This window comes from Ictidomys tridecemlineatus, chromosome 12, assembly GCF_052094955.1.
Source record: "Ictidomys tridecemlineatus isolate mIctTri1 chromosome 12, mIctTri1.hap1, whole genome shotgun sequence".
Classification (NCBI taxonomy): Eukaryota; Metazoa; Chordata; class Mammalia; order Rodentia; family Sciuridae; genus Ictidomys; species Ictidomys tridecemlineatus.
In genome coordinates this window covers 103,971,403-103,990,366 of record NC_135488.1, presented here as the reverse complement: position 1 = coordinate 103,990,366, position 18,964 = coordinate 103,971,403, and positions in this window count along the sequence as shown.

Sequence of the window (18,964 nt, the reverse complement as noted above, 5' to 3'; positions counted from 1 at the left end):
TCTGAGCCTCAGTCCCCTGTGCTATTGACTGGGAGGGGTCTAAATGGCATCTCTCTCTCCCCCAGACCCAGCATGCAGGTTCTATGAACCTGCTCTCCCACGCCTTTCGCTTCTTCTTGCCAATGACATCCAGGAGTAGCCAATCCTAAGGGCTCCTTTGGCGCCACACAGATTCCCAGGCAGCTCCCTCATCAGACTCGCTCCCATAGATTTCCCCAGATAGATCTGGGGCCTGCGCACCTTCTCCTCAAGGTCCTGTCTCATTTTCCAGGTCCAGGAAGATGAATGCTCAGCATTTTCACCAAGGGAATGGAGTATTTCTTCCAGGAAGTTAATAAGATTGTATATTTTAGCCTCAGGGCACTAGAGAAAGGAAAGAAAAATTCCCTGAAACAACATGTCTCTTGTTTAATAAAGTTTTATTATTATTATATATGAGCGTGTGGGAAACAGAAATCTATATCCGTTCTTCGCCGTCACAGCTTTATTGGTTCTGAGCTTAAAAAATCAGTTTGGTGACTAACAGAATAAAGAACTGACTGACCGGTGATTTTTAATATTTGGTTCTTCCAGGAAGCGATCTAATAGAGTAAGAGCTTATTGGAAAGTGTAGATGATGTGAAATGAGCTACACACAGGGGTGGGCCGGGCTGGCTCACACCTTGGGAAGGACAGGAGGTGTGACAGGGACCTCTGACCAGCTCAGGGCAGTGTCCTACCCAGGGAGCACAATAAGCTGGTGGCTTTATTTTTCACTGACTCCTACTTCCAAATTCTCCAGCTGAGAGCATTACATAATCTTCCTTCCTTGGTAAAACACTCTCCTACAGTGTGTATACACATATTCACATTCGTGTGTACACACAAATTCACTGAGCCACGGTGCCCCATCCTGGGGATGTAGTGTCACCAAGGGGTCATAAGCTTCCCTTGAGAGCTGAGCAAGGGATTGAAACAACTTGACGGATCCATAATCCCCTGCACCCCAGATGAACACAGAATTCTCTGGTCTAGGGTTGGTGGTTAGTGCCTCTTTAGTAAACATCAAAATCTGTTTCTGGATCTCCACTCGGATAAGTTCTCTCTCCTTTGTTTCCTGAGCTTCTCTGATACTGCTTACATCAATTGACTTTGGAAGCCCTGGGCCAGATGAAACCTAAAACATTTTGAAGTTGGCTTTTCTAGAGTAGAGTAGCAAAGAGAATTTCCTTTAGATGTTAAAACAATACTTTGTGGTCAGGTGACACAAGTTAAACCAAGCTCAGTAATCCTATTCCCAGGAGACCAGGGTGACTGCAGGGTGGGCTGGTGAGTGTGAAGGCTGAGGTGATGTGATCCATGGAGTAAAGAACAGAATCTATACAGGATAAGCACCAGGGCTCGTGCTACGAAGAAGGAAAATGGGTCTTTGCTGTCTTCTGTGTTCCTCCTGTGCTGCAGGGTGCCTCCCAGTTCTTAGGTGCCCAGGGTGCCCCTTTATCCCAAGTCTCCTCCCTTTGCACATCTTCTTTTGACACATGAGAGATGAAATGATACATCAAGGCATATGAAGCAAACACACAGGCCACAGAGGAATAAGCCTCTAATAATGTAATTATACCCATCAACTCTAGACAATGGATGCTGATTTGGATAAAGGAGATTCTACATCCCTCTGAGATCATGCGGTGAGCAGCCATTCTCTCTGCCTCAGTCCAAGGCCAGGGCTAATGGGTTTGATTAGGTCCCTGCATAGCTGACTCAGCTACTGATGGACTCCAGATCTTTTTCCTCCAGCAGGAGGGAGTGATAAGGAAACACTGTAGAACATAGAAATATCAACTGATAGCTGTTTGGATCTGAATGGCTATCCTTTCTGCCTGAATGTCAGAGACCCAGGTTCTATTTCCCCGAAAGAGAGCAAGTACTAGGTTAGTGACATTCTGGGAGGTGTGCTAAGCCTCTTTCAGGGAAATGCTGATCTGAATTCCTTGGGGGAACAGTGTGCAGTGCTGCCTCCCGCAGCATTAAGTGACTCACAATTTCTCCAGTGGGGAGAGGGTTTGGGTCAAGGTTGTGGATTGTCCCTTTAAAGGAGAAGCTCCTGCCCTTCTGAACCTTTCTCCAGCCAGGGAGCTATTTGGAAGTTCACACTGAGTTTCCTGAAGTGGCATCAGAGAGGTGATCAGCAGTGCCGTGGAGGTACTAGCCTCGCTCACCCCTCTGCTCCCAGAGCTCTGGGTCCTCCATGCTAGGGCTCTGTGTCCTGCGGGTAGTTAGTCAAAGCTCTAAGTCTTCTAATTTTTTTTTACATTGAGTTTTCATTACACTTTAAACACTGCCATGGATAGAATTAATGAGCAGAGGCCTGCTGGATATTCAGCCAGAATTCTCAGAACACCAATGGTCTTGACTCAGAGAGCTTGGGACCACTTGTCACTTAAATGATCCATAATTTTGTTTCTGATTCGTACTTAGTGTTAGCCTCAGCTGCTCTGGGGACCCCTTAGCCTTCTGCTTGGGCATGAGCTGGTTTGACTCACTGTGCACTGTATCTTATCCATATGATTTGGGCCTAGAAAATTTCATCAGAAGTGGGAGGTCATGACTCTCGAAAGGACACAAGCAACTAAGGAGACAGTCCTTTTTACAAGATCACCTCCCACAAAGGAAACTCACAGCTCCCTGCATGGATAACCAGACAAAACAAATCCTTCAGCCCCTCCAAACTTTCCCCTTGTAGTCTCAGTGCCTAGAATTGTATTATTGGAATTTGACTCCTTTGGGATTATAAGGCATTTTGGTCTTTAAAAGTCCTTTATTAAAATGCAAAGCCATCTAGGAAGGTTGAAACCTCATATCACCAACAAGAATTTGAAGTCATTGAGGGCAGGAAATGTGACTTCTATGCCTTTTCTTATATATTAAATTTTTACCTGACCACGACTCTCAGAAAGTTAAGTCACTCCATATAATCGAGGTGTTCCACTTGCTGAAGGTTTATCTTTCATAAGTCTAATTTGAGCAATAAGAAATATTTCGGATAGAGATCTCATAAAAAATATCTCATTGCAACCTATCTTCTTAAATTCAGTCTACCAAATGCAATAAAACACTTTGCTGATAAGGGTATTATAATGAACTCCCATGACTCTGCATTGAGTCTCTCAGGGTCCATTATGGAGGGAAGGGCTCTTTGTACCCTGCAATGGAAAGTCTTACATTCACTGCTAGGCTTTGTATCTTCTCCCTCTCATCTGGGCTACTCCCATTCCCTTCTTGCTCATACCAAAATACTTTAGCATTTTTTTCTCTCTTCTAACCTATCCTTTTAATCACCTGTAGGTAAGAAATGGGATTCTCAAGCTTTTGATTATCTGTGAGTAAAACAAGAGTAGAAGGTTTATAAGGGAGAATTTCTCCTATCCACAAAGGAAAGAATTTTATTACAGAACTCTCTTGTTCTTACTGCACAGGTATTTTTTACTTTAACTTTTCTCTAATTCTCAGCTATTATTCGGATACTCAAGTGACAGATACCCTGGTGCCTGATAGGGGAGGGAAGTGTCTTCAGAAAGTTTGAAACGGAGGTGCTCTGCCCTAAAATATAAAGGAATGGGCAGCAGTTGGCAGCCTCACTGTTCAATTCCTGCCCAGCCTGCAACAAGTTTGCTCCAAGTCCATTATTATCCCCAGTGGTGCAATTCTGAGAAAGAAAGTATACACTATCAATAATCACTTCAAGACACCAGGCAGCAAGTAGGACTGTCCTAGACAAATCAGGCCCTATTTCTAGGAAATAGGTCTCTTAAGGACCTATTTAAGGTCATTTTTAGGACAATGTGGACAACTTCAGCTGGTACACAGGTTTAAAAAGGCTGTGGGCTTTGCAAGGCTTTATGATAATCATGGCAGCAATCACAGACTCTTGCTGGATACATTCCCCAGTTGTTTAAATTTACAGGACATCCAGGGCAGCTTAAACAAAGATTTTTCTTTCCTTTTGAACTTTAGATTCCTGCCTAGCCTTCTGCCTCCAAATATACTACATTTGGTGGGGTGGGTGGGTGGGGTTAGCAAATGAAACTAGTTTCAGGATTGGTTTTCTTGGAATATCTTCTGTACTAGTGTGTGAGCTACTGTTTTGCTTGGGCTTGGTGTTATAATCATTAATCAGATAACTTATGCAAAGCATTGGGTCTAATATCTAGGATATAGTATGAACTCAATTAACGTCAGCTAAAGAACACATGCACACTCATGAATACACTCCATGCACACAGAAACAGATCATTCTGCCTCAAAACTAAAGGATGATCTGGCAGTGTGTGTGAATGTTTAAGATATCCTTTGGCCCAGATATCCAACTTCTAAGAATTTATCCTAAGGATAAGCATTTTTATCACAATGTTGTTTATAATAGTGAGAAACTGGAATAACCCAAATCCATCAATAGGGGATTAGTTAAAAGAATAGCAGGGCATTCATACAATAGAATATGTTATGCAGCTATTAAAAATAATAAAGTAGAATTTTATTTATTGATATGAAAAAAGTCAGTGATATCACATGAAAATACAACTTACAAAGCAGAATTTCGGCAATTATTTTTGTCAAAACAAAAGGAATAAAAGACAAAAGAGGAGGAACAAAAAATATCTCATTCTTGGCTGAGTGTTCTGGATTACACACACACACACACACACACAGTCCCTTCATAATCAGAATAAAGTCATACAGCAATTTTCAAATAACTCTCAGCTGGGAATCTGGCTTCTCTATGTGCTGCTCCTTGGCTCTCTGGGAAGTGCTAATCAATACGGCTCCTCTAGGCTCTCCTAATTCCTGTGCCTATAACTCTATCTTTCTGCTTTAGAGTTTTCCTTTTATATATCAGTCTCATCGACAAAGCTATGTGAATTGGAGGATAGGACCTTTGCCTCTTTCATCTTTGATTTTCCCTTATTTGGCACCTGGCTTATAGCTTATGCTCAATAAATGTTTGTTGAGTCAAGAGATGAGTAAGTGACTGGGTCTCTTGGCTCCTAGACCCTTCGTTAAAGGGCCCCCTGATGTGAACTAAATCAGACTTCAGAGTCTAGTGAAAGAGGGTGAGTCTCACCTAGCCCTTCATAAGCAGGCTGCATCGCTCATCACTGGATCCCTTAGACTGGGATCCCCTAAAGTACAAGTGGGAGCTCAATATTTGTTTGTTGGGAGGAAGAATAAAGAACTGAATGGATGACAACAAACAGAACAGATTTTAACAAGACCTGCTTTATCCTAAACAAAGGATTTAGTCATAACTGGTACCAAGACCTGAGAATTGCCCTGAAGTTAGAAAACAGATGCAAGAGAAACATAGAGACCATATAAGCTACCTTCCTCCTTCACAGGCGAGGAGATCGTGACCTTAGGAGAGAGATGATTTCCCAGCAGCAAAATCTGGTCTGGACCCCAGAGCTCTGGCCACTCAGCCTGGGGGCCTCTGCTTGAGCTCCAGGCTGAAATGGCCACTATTTCAGCAGGCTCGAGTTTTCTAGTTGGATAAATAGAAGGTGAGATCAGGATACTCCCTATTCATCTCTATTTGTCTTTTTTGCCTTCTTCCATCCACTCTGTATGCTGTTTGAACCCAACCGCTTCCTGGTGCAGCTGCCCTCTGTCAGCAATCTGCATGTATCTAGAGACCTCGCTGCCCTGGGTGTTGGATCTCACCTACCAGGGTTTTGTTCTGTTGAATAAAAGCAAATCCTGCATCAGGCAACAAATACTTTCCAATTCTTGAATAATTGAAAGGCTGGGCTCCAAGCCGCAGCAGGCTAGGAATTGATTAGAAATGGTGAAGTGGGGCGCCGTCAGCCGGCATCACCCCTGTGGGTTTGGGGCACTCCACAGGGAAACCTCCTCCCTCAGGATCTGCTCCAGGGGGCTGAGGCCTGTTTGTGGGGCAGCAGGGAGGGCTTTGCAAGGATTAACTTATCCACAGTTCCTGCCACCAAATTAATCTGATTGGTAAGAACAATGAAAATGCAGACCACTTGATGTTCCCCATCCCCGGGCCTGTGATTATTGATCAAAGGAATTGAAAGTATGACTCCAATAAATATCTTCGTATGCTTTTCAAATGGAATGTTGGTGAAAATAAGTCCATTTCTCAGTTGACACGGGAGGGTTGAGAACCACGTGGGCCATTCCTTCCTTCGTTTGGATGCTCTCCTTTGCCAGGTCAGATGAAGTCACACCGATGTCATTTCACAGACCACTAAGCCCGTCCCCTTGTTTCCTGGCACCACTCCATGAGGCGGACAGGACAGAGATCTCCTTTATCTGTGGAGACTGGACAGCAGAGCAGGGTGGACCCAGGACATCTGGCTTCCAGCCCATCTGTTACCACTGGGATCATCTGCCTCCACCTCTAGCCTTACCCATTCCCTGGCCATGCTCAGTCCTGCAGCCACCGTCGTCTCTGCTAACTCCAAATATGATCACATCATTTCCCGGTTTTAATCCCTCTTTGGCCAATGGTTTCAACCCCAGGAACAGACCAAAATCCTGAATAGGGGACTCTGAGACACTCACTCTGGAATCTGCCTGCCTCTCTGTCCTCATCCCGCACTGTTCCCCCTTGACACTGTGATATCCCTCACCACAATGACTTTTGGCCACTCACTCCCCACAGGTGTGTTTTCCTGGAACATTCCAATCTGGCGAGCTCCTCCTCCTCACTCAAGGCTTTGGTGGAGGGAATTTCCTCTCAGGATTTCCTTCCTCTAGTTCCCAAGGAGACAAATGTCCCATGGCTCATGTAAGTTTTTTCTTTTTTCTTTTTTTTTGCTGCTATGACTAAAAGGACCCCCCAACAAGAACAATGTAGAGGAGAAAAAGTTCATTTAAGAGCTCACGGTTCAGAGGTTTCAGGCCACAGAAAGCTGTCTTCACTCTTCTGGGCTTGAGGTGAGGCAGAACATCGTGGAGGAAGAGTGTGACAGAGGAAAGCAGCCCACATGGCGATCAGGAAGCAAGAGGAGAGAGACTCCACTCTCCAGATACAAAATATATACCCCCAAACCTGCCCCCAATGAACCACTTCCTCCAGCCACACCTCATCGGCCTCCAGCCACCATCAGTTAACCCCATCAGGAATGAATTCACTGATTAGTCTAAGGCTGTAACCCAATCATTTCTCCTCCAAACCGTCTTGCATTGTCTCACATGTGAGCTCTTGGGGGACACCACATCTAAACCATAACAGCCCACCATAGCATGGTCCACTCTCCTTTCAGATCCCTGGTGATTGCTGCTCCAATGACTATCTTTCCCATCAGACATGGAGCTCCACTACAGCAAGGTCATGAATGTCAAGTTCATGTCTGTGAACCAGCACCTACCATAGTGTTGTGTGGCAGCTGGGCTTAGTAAACATTTGCTCAAATAAATGAATGGCTGAATACAAAGCAAAAACAGAAACAGAATCAAAATCAGGACACTCAAAAGTCCTTACTAAATATCTTTTCTTTTCTTTTTTTTTTCATGAACATTTATTTCATGTCCATTATGTGCCAGGAACTGCTCAAGGCATGAAAACAAACAATAGGCAAAAATCCCTGCACCCAAAGGATGGCTTATATGCTAGTTAAAGGAGACAGATAATGAAGAAAGATATCAAGACTTACAGTTTGTTAAATGGTGTTCGGTGCCATTGTTGGGCTGTTCAGGAAGGAACCCGACATTTAAACATAGTGTCCATCATATCCAGCAAGAACTAATTCTCATGCTAAGAAGTCCCTGCAGTCTGTAGATTCCACTAAATTTCTTCTCCTTTTTATCCAAGTCCCCTAATGGTGTACACTTAATTAGCTTTCTATTTTAATGCTATTTTAGCTCACTCTAGGATATGTGGGTCAGGAATCATTTTGTTCCCATCAAATTATTTCCTTTGGATAAATTCCTAAATGGAGATTTATTTAATCAAAATGTGCATTTTTAAGATCTCATGATGTACTTCCATTCTGTTATCCTAAATAATTTTAGAAATTTAAAAGGCTGTTTTAGCAAAAATAGGTGTACTGCTTTCATTCCATCGGCAGCGGGACTGAAAACGAGCGTTGTTTATTGTTATTTTAGCAGATGTGAAAACGGTGTTTCAAGTTTTCTTTCACTTGTACTTCTCTGATTCTCCCATTTTTATTTCTAAAAAAAAAAAAAATCTAATTGCCTAAACACAGATCCCTGCTTCTTGACCTCATGGAAAGGTTGACTGTATTTACTAAACACAAGGCCTTTGCATTTTCAACCAGAGGGCAGAGATTGCATCAAAGTCTAAGACAGGAAAATGGATTTTACAAAACCATTAGGCTTTTCCATTAGGGCAACTGGATGGTGAGAACTACCACAGCTGAAATATGAACAAGACTGATGGGGTCTCCAGGCAAATGTACCATGTTGACACCTCATCAAATACTTAAATATCAAAGACTTAAGGCCCATAAGCAGTATTCACACACAAGAAGAACTAAAGTTGACAAGGCTCTCAAGGGCTCACAGAACAGAGGCACTTTTTGACCATGAGAAGAGAAGTCCTAAGGTAATGTTCTTTATCCTTATTTACCTTTGCTGAGTAACAATTCTTGGGTTTACATCCCAAAGACTGGGTTATTTGGATTATTTCTATGTAACTGAATTAAGTAGTTACATAGAGGCTTTTATAGTTAATTATTTTATCTTTAAAATGATGCTAGTCATTTTAATCACTCATGACTGCTTTATTATTATGATTATCATTAATATATAGATTTTAAGTTTGAATATTAGACACTGTCCTACTCAAATGTTTTGTAATTTCCACTCTCAAAAATAATACTTTGAAGCTGCATATGGTGTCACTTACCTGGAATTCCAGTGACCCGGGAGGCAGGAGGGCTGCAAGTTCAAGGTGAGGCTCAGCAACTTGTAAGACCCTGTCACAAAATAAAAATAACAAAATTATTTTTATAAAATAAAATAAAAAGGGCTGGGGATGAAGCTCACTGGTAAAGCACCTTGGTTTTTAACCCCTGTACACAAAAATAATACTAAACATTGAAAATTTTGCCTGACAATTTAAGTTTACTATCAAATACAAGACACTCTGTACAAGGTATGTTTCTTTTATTGTCTGACATACTTTTCCTTTGGATGTGGATATCAAGTAGATATTAGTTCTAACTAGATTTCATGTATTTATATCCCTAAAAATGAGACATAATTTACATATATCAGCATCAACCATTTCTGATATACAGTTCTACAATTTTGACAACAAAGGTTTCCCAAATGTTAACAGCCACAAAAATTGAGATGAACAGCTCCATCACCTTCAAAAAAATGTCCCCGGCACCCCTTTGTAGTTAACAAACCACAACCTCTGGTGACTATCAATCTGTTCTGCCTTTTCCAGAATAGCACTTGGATGGAATCAGGCACCACACAGACTTCTGAGTCCAGCTTCTTTCACTTGGGAGAATACATCTGAGCATCATCCAGGGTGTGGCAATATCAGTACTTTATTACTTCTTATTGAGAGATAGTATCAGTTTACATGGATGGACTGCAGTTTATCTGTTTATTAAAGTGAATTCCAATTATTTTCAGTTTAAGCACATCCCAAGTCCACTCCAGCTCCTTACCATGAAGGAAACAAGTATGAGGATATGGAAAGAGCTTCAGACTGATAGACATCTGGATTCTTGTTTTGCTATTGACCTTGAACCAATTATTTAAATTATTTGGGCTTCCATCTCTTTATCTACGGTTTAGAAATAAAACCTGATTTACCCATGTCAGGAATAGTGTGGATAATGTGAGATAAAATATAAAAAAGTACTTGCAAAGTGCCAGAAGGATCACACTTGCATGGAACGTTACCAAGGGGCGTTGTCTTCAAAGCTCCTCCCACCCACTTTGACAGACATTTGGATCTCATATTACCAAAGCACCTCTATAACTACAAACAAAACTCTTGCATATTTTATACACCCACTGCTTTCCTTTTGACTCTACAGTCTCCTTTAGAAACTTCAAATTTTCTTTTGCCAAACCTAATTTTTACATTTTATATACTTAACACTGATATGTTTCTAATTTTAGAAACATAACTTTAATTTTTCAAAAGAAACATTCTAACCAGCAACATAATTGAATGAGACTCTTTCCTTTGGTCATTTGGCTGGAACATCTCCTTTTATGCAACAGTGGAATACTCAAGAATACTCCTCTCTCCTTCATGGGAAGAAATTGAAGTACAGCAGGAGATTAGACATTATGTAGAATACATATGTCCCTTTTCCAGTAAAACTAGTTTTTTAAAAAGAGTATGTTTCTGGGACAGAAATATTTGTGGTTAGGAAGTATATCTCTAAGGTTCTCAATATTGAAACTTTCTGAAATAAGTATATTGCTTTGAAAAGATTTTGTCTGAATACATCTAGAAAGTTGGTATTTTCCACTTTTGCAAAGTTTTAATATATTTTTAATGTTTTTAAGTAAATATTTGCCTAACAATGTCAAAAAGTTTCCTTTATAAATTGGGCAGATAATCTTGGCAAAATTCCTTAAGCCCATTTTGGGAAATAGGTAAATCTTACACTGAACTCTGTGATGACCAGTTAGGTCAAACCTAGACTAATTGTTCTAGAATGAAGATGAGCTCATATCACTTTTGTCAACAGCTTTGCCATCTCACTCAGAGTGAAAGTCACAGTCTTTACCAGGGACATTCTTTTTTATTATTATTATTGCTCAAGACAATACAATGATCTTGACATATCATACATTTGATTCAAATAGGGTATGAATTCTCATTTTTCCACATGTACAGATTGCAGGATCACATTGTTTATACATCCATGTGTATATATATATACAGCAATCCTAGTGTCAGTTGTATTCTGCTGCCCTCCCTATCCCTCCTCCCCTCCCCTCCCCCCCCATCACTATTCTCTACCCATTCTACTGTGACACTTATCTCTCTCTCTCTCTCTCTCTCTCTCTCTCTCTCTCTCTCTCTCTCTCTCTCTCTTCTTCCCTTCCCCCCTCACACCGTCGTGTATGTATTTTGTGAACCCATGAGGATCTCCTTCCGTCTTCCATGCAATTCCCCTTCTCCCTCCCTTTCCCTCCCTCCTCTTTCCCTTGTTTCGTGGTAATCTTCTTCTCATGCTTTTCCTTCCTACTCTGTTTTAAGTCACCTCCCTTATATCAGAGAAGACATTCGGCATTTGTTTTTTAGGGACTGGCTAACTTCACTTAGCATCATTTGCTCTAGTGCCTTCCATTTCCCTGCAAATGCCATGATTTTGTTATTTTTTAATGCTGAGTAATTTTCCATTGCATATATATGCCACATTTTTTAATCCATTCATCTGTTGATGGGTATCTGGGTTGGTTCCACAGTCTAGCTATTGTGAATTGTGCTGCTATGACCATTGATGTAGCTGTATCCCTGTAGTATGCTCTTTTTAGGTCTTTTGGGTATAGTCCGAGAAGTGGAATAGCTGGGTCAAATGGTGGTTCCATTGCCAGCTTTCCAAGGAATCTCCATACTGCCCTCCAAATTGGCTGCACCAATTTGCAGTCCCACCAGCAATGTACAAGTGTACCTTTTCCCCACATCCTCGCCAGCACTTGTTATTGTTTGACTTCATAATGGCTGCCAATCTTACTGGAGTGAGATGGTATCTTAGGGTGGTTTTGATTTGCATTTCTCTGATAACTAGAGATGGTGAGCATTTTTTTGTGTGTGTACTTGTTGATTGATTGTATATCCTCCTCTATAAAGTGTCTGTTTAGATCTTTGGCCCATTTGTTGATTGGGTTATTTGTTTTTTTGTTGTTTAACTTTTTGAGTTCTTTGTATACTCTGGAGATTAGCGCTCTATCTGAAGTGTGAGGAGTAAAAATTTGTTCCCAGGATGTAGGCTACCTATTTACCTCACTTATTAATTATTTATCTTGCTGAGAAAAAACTTTTTAGTTTAAATATGTCCCATTTGTTGATTCTTGATTTTAACTCTTACGCTATAGGTGTCCTATTAAGGAATTTGGAGCCCGACCCCAAGAGATGGAGATTAGGGCCAACTTTTTCTTCTTTTAGATGCAGAGTCTCTGGTTTGATTCCTAGCTCCTTGATCCATTTTGAGTTAACTTTTGAGCATGGTGAGAGAAAGGGATTCAATTTCATTTTGTTGCCTATGGATTTCCAGTTTTCCCAGCACCATTTATCGAAGATGCTATCCTTTCCCCATTGCATGCTTTTAGCACCTTCGTCTAATATAAGATAGTTGTAATTTTGTGGATTGGTCTCTGTGTCCTCTATTCTGTACCATTGGTCTACCAGCCTGTTTTGGTGCCAGTACCATGCTGTTTTTGTTACTATTGCTCTGTAGTACAGTTTGAAATCTGGTATCGCTATACCACCTATTTCACTCTTCCTGCTTAGAATTGCTTTAGCTATTCTGGGTCTTTTATTTCTCCAGATGAATTTCATGATTGATTTTTCTATTTCTGTGAGGAATGCCATTGGGATTTTTATTGGCATTGCATTAAACCTATAGAGTACTTTTGGTAGTATGGCCATTTTAATAATATGAATTCTGCCTCTCCATGAGCAAGGTATATCTTTCCATCTTCTAAGGTCTTCTTCTATTTCCCTCTTTGATGTTCTGTAGTTTTCACTGAAAAGGTCTTTCACCTCTTTTGTTAGGTTGATTCTACCAGGGACATGTCCCCTCCATGTCACCTCTGTCACTCTTCTCTCTTACCTGCTCATTCCAACCGTCTGGCCTCCTGAATGTACCACCCCGAGTCATCACATTCCTGATCCAGAGCCAGCTACACAATGTGTCATGCCCCAAAATAATTTTACAAAAATTATTGAGAATCTGGAGATGGTAATGACATAGTATTAAAGCCAGAGTGTGTCCCTGTGTGACTGTGACTATGCACAGGTGGTGTGCTCATGAAGACTGCGCCCGGCCTCTTCACATCTCTGTCCCACAGGCAGAGAAGTCACCCTTGGTCCTTCTCTTAGGAAACAGTGATTCCTGGCATTCTTTCTTCCTTTCCTCTGTGTTTTGGCTCTCTCCAGCACTCACCACCTAATCTTCTCTACATTAAATTATTTACTTATTTCCTTATTGTTGACTTCTCCCCCTGGGAACATAAAGGCTGTAACACCCAAAGCACAGACCATGCCCAGAACATAGCAGCTATTCAAATATTTACTAGTTAAATGAACAAACAAATAAAGGAGAAGTACTGAAAATCCAAAGCCACATAAATAAAAAGGAAAAAAAAAAGACTAAACTTTCCTTAGAGCATTCGAGAGACACTTTGGCATTTAAAACAGAGAAGATAGTGTGTGTGGCAGCTCAAATTTCAGTCTGTAAGTTTAGGAATATGGAGGCTGGATTTAGCTCAAACACTGGCTGGATTAGTGACAAAAATGCAGGCACTCTGGATTCTGGGCTAGCCTGTGTCCAGTTTTCCCTTTCAATATGATGGTCTATTATGGCCTCAGAAAGCCATTTTACTGGAGGGGTAAAATTATTCTCCTTTCAGGAATAGGCAGAATTCTTATACATGATTTATTGTGCATCAAAGTCTGTGCAAACTGACGGTTTAAACTCTTAAATGGGTCATACTGATGTGCTTATTTGAACCCATAGGCTGCTACAACACTTGCTCTTTAGATAGCGCAGAAATTTAAATGCGGAGGCACCTGAGCCTCCATTTCCTCCCTGCTGGTGGGAACATTCTGGAGTCACTATTGTTGAAACTATTGTGGAAAATAGAATCCTAATTTCATATGCCAAACTCCTTTTTTGTATTATTAATTCCAAAAATCATGAAGAAATGTTCTGATCATAAATTCTCTTGGCAGAGATGGTATAAAAAACACAAAACATTAAAATGCCTTCTGGCTCTGTATGTGTCTGTGTTGAAAAATATTTGTTTTCCAAACCTCAGCCTCTCTCCTTTTTGGTCAATAATTGTGCACAGTATTTGCTTTGTAGTTTGTTTTTCATGTCCATTTTGCTTAAGATAATGTCCTGTGTCTTTTTATTCTTCCAATACATTTCCTCTCTACTTATTGTGTTCAGCGCACAGAAGCAAACTGATTTTTTTTTCCTCCAGAATCCACATTAATCTTTACCTCTGAAACATTGCTGATGAGCTTTTATCACTATTTAAAAATAATCACCATATTCTATCCAATATCCATACACGTGGACAGAGGCTCAATGAACAGAAAGCCTGGGACAGATGCTGAGAGTGAGGTTACAGAGTTGGTCAACTAATAACGAGCCTAAGAGTTCTACAAACTCAGCCCAAGTTCAGAAAGGGACTTCTAGGCACCATTGATGTTGGATCCTTGACACCTCCCTCCCCGTTAGAAACATAGCTTCTAGGGTAAGAAATGTAGGTCCTTACTGGGCAGCCCCAGCTACAAATATCAGTTAGGAAACATGGGTGAAGGAAGTTCACTTGGATATCAGAAAGGTAGGTATGATATCACTGAGCTTAGTGAATAAAAGATAAGTTGTAATTGAATGCTTTGTCTCTCAGTGGGGACACATGAGAAAAGGTGTCATAGGTAGAATTCCCAAGTTACTATCATACAAGGAGCCAGCAAAGCATGGCAACCCAGAACTCATGGGATATACACATAGATTCACAGATGATTGCCTTCCCATGAAAGAAGTCTCCTTCCTTCCCTCCTAAGGTTTTCAGTGAAAGCATAAGAAATCTTTCTGCAACAGGAAATTAGAAGACATATGATCATCTTGTATAAAATAAAAAACTCTCTTTGGTAGGAACTGGAAGATCTGTGTCTAATCTCAACCATTCTCCTAACCAGCTTGATAAGTTTCTCTTAGGCCCTCCAGACCAGGCCCTCTGTTAGCCAAACAGGACATGGAACCCAGGAATGGCCCAGCTGAGCCTTTCTCAAATTTGTGGTGAAGAGTACTATGCAATAATACTGTTTTAAGCTACTAAATTTTGTAAAAAAAAAAAAAAAAAAATGTTTGTACCTAAAAATGCAGCACTGATGTAAAAACCATTAAAAAAAAAAGATGGCACTGACCTTGAAGCCAAGAAATGGTGAGAAGTAAAAAAATCCCTGAGGAAACTATTGATAAAGTCTCAAAGGACAATGAGAAAAATGATTCTGGAGGCTGGGAAAAAAGACATAGTGGTGGAAAGTTCAGTGAAACTGTCACCTGTAGTCATGTAGAAAATAGAAAATGTGTAATGGGCTGTTAAAACTGGCCAAAGAGATTTCCAGGTAGAATGTCAAAATCAACAACTGGTTTCTTTTGACTAGATGTAATAAAGTCCTAATAGAAAGAAATGAGATTAAGCAAGAAAGTTTATAGCTTTCAAGCAGAATTCAGAGAAAATACAAAGAAGCTAGGACATACTGGTATCAAAAACAATGACATGTCTCATTCCCAACTTCCCCAGGTGGTGAAATGATACAGTAAGAAATGGACTCAGGTCAAAGACCTTAAGGGTTTTGCTGTAAGACCTTTCTTGAGATTCAGATAGATTTAAAAGTGTGCTTGGTGGGGTTTCTGTGAATCTGAGGCATACTTCATCAACCCTTTTTGGTAGGCAAGAGAGCCTTTATGAATCTTAAGGGTAGCTGGGTGCAAAGCTGCAGGCCTGTAATCCCAACAACTTGGAAGGCTGAGGCAGGAGGAGTACAAGTTCAAGGTCAGCCTCAGCAACATAGTGAGACCCTTAGCAACTTAGTGAGATTCTGGTTTCAAAAGAAAAATGGGCCCACTACTAGAAAAAAAAATGTCTTAAGGGTAAAACATTGTAAAATATTTCATCTAGACAAAATTCTTCAAAAACTTTCAAGGCTTATCTCATAGCACCCTGTGTCATAAGAAGCCAGAAAGGACCTTACATGGGAGGTAACTCAACTTGACTGTGATCTAGTAAAATTAATCTAGAAGAGATCCTAGGAACGAGACACAATTCCCTTTCTAAAAATTGTACAACAGAAGCATGGTAGCTAGATAGAGACAATGCAAAATGAAGAAATCTTTGTATTTATGACTACTGTGGGCAGGAACAGACTAAAAAAATCTACTTAGTTGCCAACATTGGTTATTTCTTAAGTAAAAGAAAAGATAACTCACAGGCTTGCCAAGAACCCAAAGAGAAGAGAAAGGAGCCAGTGTTCACCCTGGAGAGGAACACTGGGCCACACCAGGAAGGAAGAACATGGGTCCAACTGTATTTCAGAGCTAGCTAGAGCTCTGAACTGGTCTGAACCAATGACTGACATGCCTCTGTTTTCACCTATTTAAATAGGCATGCTTATTAATGCTTATGCTACCATCTGTCACTTTGTATTTGGGCTGTGTAGGAGGACACGTAACTTGTCTCTTTTGGATGAAGAGGACCCATACTCAAAGAACCATACCTGAGGGGTCTCACTAGCTCCTAGACTGATTTAGAGAACAAGATCTGGGACCTCAGCTTGATGATAGCCTAATGCTATCATCAGAATTTTTAGGGTCTTTTGGGAGAGAATGTATTTGTATGCAGAAGAAATGAAAATAGTTCATGGCCAAAAGGTGGATTGCGATGGCTGAGACATGGTTATGATTCCTTAGATGTGCCTTCCCTGGAAAGATGGGGTTTAATACTCTTCCCCTCTAATCTGAGCTAGCCATGTTGACTTTTTTTTGACTAAAACAATGCAACATAATGGGTATCCTGAGATCTTTCAAACTAAATAATATAGTCTTGAGCTTTTGCCTGGGCCTCTCAAAACACCTCCTGAGAGTGGTAATCCACCATTCAGGAAAGATGTCTGTAGGTATTCAAGTCAACAGCTTCAGCGTAGCTCAGCCCTCTAACAACTGGCATCAAGGACACCCATGGCAAGAAGTTCTCAGATCCTCTGGAGCAGCCCATCCACCAGGGGGATGTTACAAAGTAACCTCTGTCAATGTCATGTAAAGAAATGGTTCCATGAGGCCCTACTTGAATTCCTGATGCACAAAATTATAAGAATATTTAAGTAGTGTTTAATACAAACTTTGAAGTTTTGGGAAACTTTGTATGCAAAATTAGATGAGAACAAGTTCTCTGCCCCTTTATGTGTCTGTTTCCTCATCCACAACAGTAACATTTGAATCAGACAACTAAGTTTCCTTCTAATTTTAACAAAATTAGCGAAATAACACTTCTTTTTATTAAATTGCCACAATATTCCTTATAAAATCATCTATAGATAATAAGTATTACAAATTAAGTCCCTAAAACATCTGAACCAGAGTTAAAACACTGGGGGATTATTACCCAATATGCACTAACCGTTCTGGCTGTGGATAGGTTAGCAGGGTTAATGTTTTTGTAGAGAGACGAAGTGATTTCTCCTCAATGATTCTCCATAGGGGTTAGCTAAATGCACCCAAATTATCTTAAATATAGGACATCTAAGCCTTTCAAACAAAAATTTCCTTTGAACAAGACATGAAAATTGGTCTAGAAGATTAATTTCTATCTGCAAACAAGGTGGTAACTAGGTAGACACATGGATAAATTTATGAACTTCTAAGCACTTAAGAACTCTTGAGTTTTTAGCTAAGAGTCTATGTACCCTCAAGGGGTCCATGGACCAAATTTAGGGGATCTCTGTATTTTCCAGGGGAAAAATGCTTATTTATTTTCCCCAAACTTTAAATTAAATTTAGCATTAGCTTTAATTATAAATGCAGGCAGCAAGCCAGAAAAATATTAACAGTACCTGTGATTTTTTTCACCAGTAGAAATCATCAATATTTTCATATCACATAACAGTAGTTGTAGACATCTCAAATTATCATTTACTAATATCTCAACTTTGAATACACAACTATGAATGCCACTGACAGCTATTTTGTAACACATTAATACAGATATAGGTGCAGATATGTATATGCACATATGTAATGTTATAATACATATCTCACTATATCACATGTTAGTTTTTGATATTTTAATAAATATATTTTATCAGTATTGATTTGCTTTTTAATGCTCTCTGTTTTTATTTATAGATTCAAAAATATTATTATGAGAAGGGATTTGTATGTAGACTCCTCTAGAATTCCAAAGGGGCCCGTGGCAATAATACAGGTTAAAATTCTCTGATCTTTAGCCCATGCTATTTTATTCATTGACTCTCCAGGTACCAATGCTGGTTAGACACCTGCCACCTTCCCAGTGTGGTCTTCATGTGAATTAGTAAATACCTTAGGTTTCTCTCCTGTTCTGCTTTCCCTTTCCATTTCCACGTGGTGGTCTGGATATCAGCCCATGTCTTAAACTCCTATCTCACCTTTGGCCCCTCATCTCCACAGATCGTTCTGCTCCATATTCTCCTAGAGAGAAGACAGAATTTCCTCATCTTATCTTATCCATGCCCAATTTTTCTGTTGCCACACATATGCTGTTATCTCACTAATATTTCCAAATTGTCTTAGTGGAGTGTTTTGAGTTAATATAACAAAATGCCCGAGCCTGAGTACTTTGTAAGGTAATGAGGTAGAATTTAGTTCATGGTTTTGGAAGCTGAAAATTCTAAGTTCTGGCAGCCACATCTGACAAGGATCCCATGCCACATCCTCCCATGACCAGTGGCATCACATGGCAAGAATGCCTGTGAAAGCTATGATCAGAGACACAGAGAGGCCGAACATGTGAAATCCTCACTTTATAACATCCCACTCTCTTGGTAATGAATCCAGTCCCCAGAGATGTAACCCACCACCAGGAGAAGGGCATTTACTCCTTCCCACAGGTGGTAGCCCATGACCTAGTCACCTTCTACTAGGACTCATCTCTTAAAAGGTCCATCTCTTCTCAATACCATGACTTTGGGGAACAGTCTTCTAGTACATGAGCCTTTGGGGAAGAATCATAGTATGAATCCATCTAT